The sequence below is a fragment of the Streptopelia decaocto genome (assembly GCF_964273445.1).
Source record: "Streptopelia decaocto genome assembly, contig: HAP1_SCAFFOLD_831, whole genome shotgun sequence".
Taxonomy (NCBI): Eukaryota; Metazoa; Chordata; class Aves; order Columbiformes; family Columbidae; genus Streptopelia; species Streptopelia decaocto.
In genome coordinates this window covers 23,798-32,132 of record NW_028115323.1, presented here as the reverse complement: position 1 = coordinate 32,132, position 8,335 = coordinate 23,798, and the positions used below count along the sequence as shown (strand labels likewise).

Genomic DNA, 8,335 nt, shown 5'->3' with positions numbered 1-8,335 from the left:
CAAAGGGATGGGAGACACCTCAGCCCCACATCATGAGAAATGGACATGGGGACCTCAGTTCAAGGAAGAAGATCCCAGTGGGTGGTTTCCCGTGGGCTGTTACTCCCAATGTGAAGTGACCTCGAGACACTGTCTGTCCCACACGCCTTCATGGAAGTCCCAGGAGTAGCTGATGGCGTTTCTGCTCACTCAGGTTCATGCCATCTCACGCACATGATGTGCATACTCGCATCTCATCTGTACAATGCAAACATGGACTGCTGACCTAGCCATTCAGTGTCCCTCCATGGAGGGAAGAACAACCTCAGTGAGCTGGGGAGAGAGGCCAGTGCTGGAAATGGTGGTTGCGAGGGGCCAGTCCATGATGATGCCCTGGGGCAGCTTCTGCAGTGTTTCCAGTGAACACAGGCACAGCCCAGCCCCTGCTCTGCTGGTCCTGCAGGTCTCTGGCAGGAGCCTGGCTGTGAGAGGACACTGCTGTGTGCCAGCCCTGCACACACACACTGTTCAGATGCACAATGGCATTTTATAAGTGAGTGACTTTTGTAGGAATAAGCTTGAGAGAAACATTGCAAGAAGATATAAACCGTCATGCACCGCCCAAAGAAGATCACTTTTCCTTGTGCAAGTACTGTTACTGAGGCCAGCTCTGTTACAGCAGTGCCCATTGCCTGTCCCTGCCTGCGCTCACAGGACTGACACACAGCAGGACGGTGACCAAGCTGCCAGAGCACTCAGGCCTTGCACCAACACAAGGGATGAGGAGAGTGTGGGAGTGGAAACAGAACAGCTCTGGAAGAGCAAGAGCTGGTGCTCCCTGGCAGGGCTGCCATGATGGACCCTTTTCCCCTCCTCCAATGGACAGAAACTCTCCCTGCAGCTCCAAAAGGCCTTGCAGGAAGGATATAGTGAAAAACAAGTCACTACAGGACACTTTATTTTGTTTAAATACACACAGATCATGGCTCCTCATTTACACAAGCAGGGGTTATAAAAGAAAAGCAGACAGTGATTTAGAAAGGGGATGACAACATTATCAGAATAAAAAAAATGCCAAAAACAACAGAAAATACAGATGACAAGCTGGACCTCTAACAAGTTACATTAAAACTTCTATATAGAAGCAGATGGGCAGTTTATTGCTTCAGGAAACTGTAAGATATGAGTTTGCACAGGGCATCCTTGAGCTCCTGGTTCCTCATGCTGTAGATGAGGGGGTTCACTGCTGGAGGCACCACCGAGTACAGAACTGACACCACCAGATCCAGCCATGGGGAGAAGATGGAGGGGGGCTTCAGGTTGGCAAACATGGCAGTGATGAGGAACAGGGAGACCACGGCCAGGTGAGGGAGGCAGGTGGAAAAGGCTTTGTGCCGTCCCTGCTCAGAGGGGATCCTCAGCACGGCCCTCAAGATCTGTACATAGGAGAAAAAAATGAAAACAAAACAGCTGAAGACTACTAAGAAAGAAACCACCAGAAACCAAACTTCCCTGAGGTAGGTGTCTGAGCAGGAGAGCTTGAGGATCTGGGGGATTTCACAGAAGAACTAGCCCAGGGCATTGCCCTTGCACAGGGGCAGTGAAAATGTATTGGCCGTGTGCAGCAGAGAATAGAGGAACCCAGTGGCCCAGGCAGCTGCTGCCATGTGGACACAAGCTCTGCTGCCCAGGAGGGTCCCATAGTGCAGGGGTTTGCAGATGGCAACGTAGCGGTCGTAGGCCATGATGGTGAGGAGCCAATACTCTGCTGAAGCTAAAAAGACAACCAGAAACACTTGGGCAGCACATCCTGTGTAGGAGATGGCCCTGGTGTTCCAGAGGCAATTGGCCATGGACTTAGGGACAGTGGTGGAGATGTAGCCCAGGTCAATGACGGAGAGGTTGAGCAGGAAGAAGTACATGGGGGTGTGCAGGTGCTGGTCCCAGGCTATGGTGGTGATGATGAGGCCGTTGCCCAGGAGGGCAGCCAGGTAGATGCCCAGGAAGAGCCAGAAGTGCAAGAGCTGCAGCTCCCGTGTGTCTGTGAACGGCAGGAGGAGGAACTGGGTGATGGAGCTGCTGTTGGACATTTGCTACCTCCAAGCATAGGGCACTGTTACAGAAGGAAAAGACAGTGAGACGTTAGGGGAGGCTTCTCTGAGCAGAGTCAAAATCATTTCTCATACACCCTCCCCCTGCTCCACACCCCCCTTGTCCTTTTCGAGACCTTCCCTCAGCTCCATGTCTGAGCCCTGGGTGGTGCTGGCTGGAGGTGCCGTGAGGAGCAGGGCCTGTGCCCGCTGGCTGCCGAGGAGTCAGCCCTGCTCTGCAGCAGTGGGGTCATGGGAACGGGGGGCAGGGAACAGTCCTGGGGTTCAGCTTTGTCACATGAAGCTGCTCCTGGTCCAGAAATACCTGTCAGCATCTGCACTCCCAGGGATAAGGAAATGAGATGGCAGAAGGCAGTTTGAGAGGTTTGGGGTTTTTTACAGCTCCTTCTCCCCTCTCACCCTGGGGAATGTTCTTGGGTGTCAGAAACCCTCAGCATTTCTGCTGCACTCAGGGAGAACAGAGTGAGTACTGCAAGGCAAGAGGATGCCTGTGGGTCAGTGCAGAGTGAGGGGACCTGGTCTGTCCCTCTGTCTTGCTCCAGCTGCCCTGGGCTGGCACTTTCTGAGATGGAGGGTGATCACACTCCCATGTTACCCTGAAAAGCCACCAGACACTGCTGAGAGCAGAGGGATCCGCCTCAGACCACTACACATCTCACTGTTTTCTAAGGTCTCAGCAGCCCACATTTAGCCCAAGGAACAAGTAGCTCATTTCACAAACCAAACAGCATTTTGTCTGTCACACCATTTCTGTGCTTCTCCTTGAGACTTTCAGATAACACAAAGATGCTGTAGGATGGGTTTGCATCCCGGAGGGGAGCTCACAGCTGGGATGGAAACCTCATGCAGATAGCCAAGTGTCCGAATGATGGCATTTCATTCAGGGAGATTCAACCCTACAGACTTCATTGCCCACACTCCACAGGTCAGAGCAAAGCTGGGACACTTGTGCCCATGGACACACCTGCAGGAAAGGACCCACAAGATCAGGCTGTGACTCTGCAGCTGAAACTGCCATCCCCAGAGAGCCTGACAGCAAGAACAAGATCCCAACAGCAGTGACCCAGAGCAGGGGAGCAAGAAGGAAAATGCGGTGAGGGTGGGTGTGAGAGAGGCCAGGGCAGAGGCAGCCGGGCACTCAGACAGCGTCACCCTTCCCCAGCTGTGCAGCCACCTCCCAGACACCAACACTGCCGGGCAGCTGCTCTCAGCCCCTGTGCTCTGCAGAGGAACTGGAGCTCTGGCTGCACAGGAGCTGCTTCATGCCTTGGAGCCCCCGGCCCTGAGGGCAGAGGCTTTGCTGGGTGGGACAGGAGGCCAGGGGGCTGCTCACAGGAGGGATCTGACCTGCAGGGGATCAATCAGAGATTTCTACATCCTCCCTCCCACAAGAGCTCTGGTTTTTCTCCTCCTTCCCAGATCATGTCCCTGCTGCCAGGAGATTTTCCTCCTGGGAGGTGATTCCCTGTCCCATGTCTTTTCCCTGTCAGTGCTCACAGACCCCATCCCAAACTCTGTGCCCTCACCCTGGCCCTACAGACACCTGCCTGTTTGCAGGGCACTGCTTGGGAGCATCTTCCTGTTTGCAGGTTGAAAACAAAGACAGGTGGGTGATCCTGCTGGGTCCAGCAAAGGCGATGCTGCATCTGTCCATGGGCAGAGGAGTGGATGAAGGCTCGTCAGGAGGCTCCTATCAGACCTACTAACTGCTTGTAGTTACAGCTGAGTGGTCTCAGTGATTTGTTCAAGTATGAGAGCTACTCTTCCATTTCTCCTCTCAAATTCCCCAAGAGAAAGAAATTGAAAATAAGGACTTGGGAAAGCTCCTTAGCTTTACTGTAACCCCTTCCTTTACCTTCTCCTTGAAAAAGCCCATTAGAAATGTCCCTCTGAAGGTGCAGCAGAGAAACTCACCTCTATATAACATGTTTTCTCTACACTGGAGAAACTGCAACGTCCCTCCTGACAGATGCCACAGCTTGTGGAATGTTCCAGCTTTAGCATCTCTCCAGGAACTGCAGCTGAATTGGGCTATGGCCAGAGACTTACTCTTTTCAGGGCTGTGAAGATTTGTCTCCCAGTGATCTCTCAGCATCCTCCACCCCATGTTGTCTTTAACCTCTCTCTGCCTGTCTCCTGTGCCCTCGGTGCTGCAGGCAGAGCCCTCAGCCCTGCTGCGTGTGCAGAGGAGCTGCTCCTGGGCAGAGCTGTCTCTCTGCAGCGCTGCCACTGCCATGAGCTCCCTGTGTCCCAGGAGCCCAGCCCAGCTCAGCAGCACAGGAGCAGCACATGATGTCCCTTTCTCTGTTCCCTCTGGGCTCCTCCAGGTGTCCCTGGGGCTCCGGGGACACAACCTTTCAAACAGCTTCAAGTAATCAGTGATGTTGATTCTCTCTCCTCTGCACAGACGCTTCTTGCCAGCATTATATTCTTCCTCTTAGAAAATAAACTGGTATGAAAATCATCTCTTCTTGTCCCATCATTAGACAGGACACCAGGAAGGTTACAGCAAAGGATCTAATTTCTCCAAGCTGAAGGAGGAATATCTTCAGTTGAACGGATTTAGTAATTTTATTCTGGTTTTATACTCCTAGGTCTAGAGAGACATTCATCAATCTTTGGCCATGTCATGTCTGTGCTCTGATTCAAAGCCTTTGCACACATGGGCTCTTGGACACTTGGTACCAGGTTTCCTTGTGGCAGGTCAGAGCTGGGCTGGTGCCACAGCTGGGGTGGTTCAGCCCAGATGTGAGGCAATGTCCTCAGCCAGGGACCTGACTGGGGGAGCTGGAGCTGTCAGTGCTGCAGACAGAGCTGTGACATGGATGGAATAAACTGCCAGGCAAGGTGGCAGAAGTGAGTTCATCTGGTCTGCAAGGACAGCAGCTGCCAAGCACAGCAACAGTCCAGATCAAAACTCAGCCCAGACCTGTAAGGCAATTCAAGGGCCCCATAATGAGCTGTTACTACTGCAGGAACAGTTAAACGAGAAACAAAGTCACTGTGTGGCCACTGATGAATTTAATAAGGGAAAGCAGCGATATTCTCTGTGTCTCTTGTCCTCCTGCAGGTAAATAATGGAAAGTGGCTCAGTGATCCCCTCTGCCAGTTCCCTCAGAACCCTCGGGTGTATCCCATCTGGCCCCACAGACTTGTGGGTTTCCAAGTGGTGTAGCAGGTTGCCAACCATTTCCCCTTGGATCATTGGGGCTTCACTCTGCTCCCCATGTCTGTCTTCTGCTTCCAGGGGCCGGGTACCTGGAGCACAACTGTTCTGACTGTTAAAGACTGAGGTGAAGAAGGCATTTAGTACCTCAGCCTTTCCACCTTTTTCACCCCCCACCACCTGGATTCCTCGTTTTGTGCTCTGCCCGCTCCAACAGTTTGTCACTTGGTTATATGGTCAGTTTATCCTCAAGCCACTGAGAGCTTCTGTAAGCGGTGAGACAGCACACAAAGCCCATCCCCTCTGCTGCCCACCCTTGGAATTCCCTAGAAATCTCTACAAACCCACTAAAGGAGCAGCTTCACTGCTGTTCAGATCAGCCAGTCAGGTGAACACGGGGCTCTGGAACATACCACAGGGCAACAGGGCAGTCCCGAGGGGACATGAGGGCAAAGGGGGACCTGGAGACACCTGAGAGCACCCAGGTGCCCAGGGCTGAACTGGCCTGTTCCTCCCAACGGGACATGATGCCCCTCGCTCCCCAGGCGCAGGGTCACAGTGGGGCCCTTTGTGACCTCACATTGTGACACCCACTGCCCTGCCTGTGCTCAGCGCAGCTGCAGCCCCAGCCCACACTGTCCGGCAGGACGGTGACGAGACAGGGTGCGAGCACGGAGCTGGCGAGAGCCCCCGAGCGTAGCCCACGTCTTTCATTGAGTTTGAGAATTAGAGAATCTTTTTGGTTGGAAGCGAACCTTTAAGATCATCGAGTCCAACCACACCCTCACTTCAGCTGCCCCTGGCAGACTCCCCTCTGCCCCCGGCAGACTTGTGCTGAGGACTCCCCAAGTGCAGCCCACGTCTTTCCCGGCTGCCCTTGGCAGACTCGTGGTGTTTCACCAAGTCTTCCCCATTCCTCACCCATACCTCTTTCCCCAAACCCACGAGATGGCAGACAAACACCTCACCTGCCCCGTGGTGGCCCTGGAGGAGGACAGGGCTCCCCAGGAGAGCAGCTCTCCAGCAGAGCCCCAGGAGCTGTGCATGGCCCAGGACCTGGAGATGGGTGAGTGAGGGGCCCTGATTGTCTGGGCAGGGCGGGGGCCAGCGAGCGCTCCCTGCTCAACACCAGGATCACGTTTCCCTGCACGCTGGCAGGGGGGGTTCCGCAGGTGTTGGCCAGGATGCTGCCTGAAGCCCAGGGCTGCTCTGAGCTGGGAGCTGGCCCCAGCACAGCCTCTGCGGGCAGAGGGGACCCAGCTCCTGCTGCAGGGCACGGGCAGCGAGAGGCAGCTGGGCGGGCAGGAGGCAGCCGTGCTGCGGGACGGGGACCTTTCCTGCCCGTCTGAAGCGAGTTCCTCACCCACTGCACTGGGGGCTTTCCCCGTCCTGCCTGGCTCCAGCATCACAGCCCGTCTGCCGGGCACCCTGCAGCCCTGACATGCACGGGGAGACTGTGCCGGGGCAGCAGGCGTGCGGCTGGATGGGGGGCAGATCTCCTTCTGCTCTGTCCTGCCTGCAAACCCTCTCTGCAGCCCTCCCTGCTCTCCCCCTTTATTAGATGCCGATGCGTTACCTGTGAATGGACTTCTAAGGGGATACATGGACTCCATCGTGTCCTTTCTCAGCAGCCCAGAAAAGGTAACCGCGGCCGCTTTAAAGGTGGCTGTGCCGGCATCTGCTGACAGGGGCTCTGCTGTGGAGTGCTGGAGGGTGCTGGCTGGGCAGAGCTGCTGCTCCCAGGTCTCTAATGGGCACTGCACCCCCATGCTGCGGTGCCGCTGGCCGCGTGTCCCCATCTCACACTCCCTGTTTGCCTCTCTGCTCCCCGGCTGCCAGGAGGAAAGCCACAAGATTGGGTTTCTTATGGACATCCGTGACCTGTGTGACACCAGCAGGCGCCACTGCTCACCAAGGGGCCTGGATGTCTTCTGCCGGAGATACAAGCTGGCAGAGAATATCGAGGTGAGGGGATACCCGGCGGCTCTGGGGAAGGGGTCGAGGACTGCGGCACCGGCACCCTGTGAGGACAGCGTTGTGCAGGGCCGGGGGCTGGTGGCGCTGGGTGCTGGCAGCTGCAGGTCCCATCCTGGCTGTGCTCTGCAGGTGCTGCTGGAAGAGGAGCCCAGGGACCAACTGCGCACGGCGCTGCGGCAGATCGCCATGCGTGCCATTGCCGAACTGAGGTACCTGCCCATCCCTCTCGGGGCCGCCTGCACGAGGCCTCGAGGCGCTGCTCCAGGTACCAGCATGCGGCTGGCTGCTCTCTCTCTTTGCAGCGCAGTGGAGGGGGTGCTGGAGGGCAAGGAGACACGGCTGCTCCAAGCCTGCTTCTCCAGTGTCTTCACGCTTCCACCAGAAGTGGAGGACATGGACCGTTACCTCTACTTAGAAGTAAGTGCTGCGTGAGCTACAGGAGCCCCCGGTCCCTCTGTCTGCTCCCCAACCACCCCGTGCCACAATAGAACCAGAGATCCAAGGCAGGGCAGGGTCTCAGGTCTGCTGTCCCACCCTCATCCCTTCGTCCCCTGCCTGTGGGCCTGGCCATGTCCAGTTTCACAGGCTGCTCTGCCCAGAGCAGATTGTTTGCCCCGGGTCTCTCCCGGGCACAGCGCAGCAGTGCGGGAGTCGTCCTTCAGTGCTGGGAGTTCACATCAGTCTCCTGGGAGTGAGAGGGGTGGCAGGAAACACGACCACAACCCGTTGTGTTCTTGCAGACCATGCAGTCCATGGACAACATGCTGCAGGCGTTTCTTCTCAACTCTCATGCCTCCAGAGTCAGTGACCTGCTGCACAATATCTTCCAGGTCTGGATGTGCAAAGTCTGGGCTTCGCAAGGGCTGTTCCTCACCCTGGGGGACAGGGTGTCCACTCTGGAGCGGACAGTCCCACCCCGTGCCGTGCAGAGAGCGCTGCCAGGAGGGTGCCCGCCTCCCCGGGGAACCAGGGGCTGCCCTCCAGGCTCTTCAGCAGCACAGTGGCCGCAGAGGGTGGCATCTGCCTTCCTGCCTGGCCACAGGGCTGGCCTGGGGCATGTGCCCCAAGCCTGCCAGGGACCCCAGGGCAAGAGCCTCGCTAC

At 56.3% G+C, this 8,335-nt stretch overlaps 1 pseudogene across 1 annotated transcript; it reads right to left on the bottom strand.

Annotated features, from left to right (window-relative positions):
- Window positions 1-1,136: 1,136 nt before the first annotated feature.
- LOC309452810 (olfactory receptor 14C36-like) lies at window positions 1,137-2,069 on the bottom strand (annotated as a pseudogene). Its single transcript has one exon. The product of its transcript is annotated as an olfactory receptor 14C36-like (transcript).
- Between the last annotated feature and the right edge of the window lie 6,266 nt (window positions 2,070-8,335).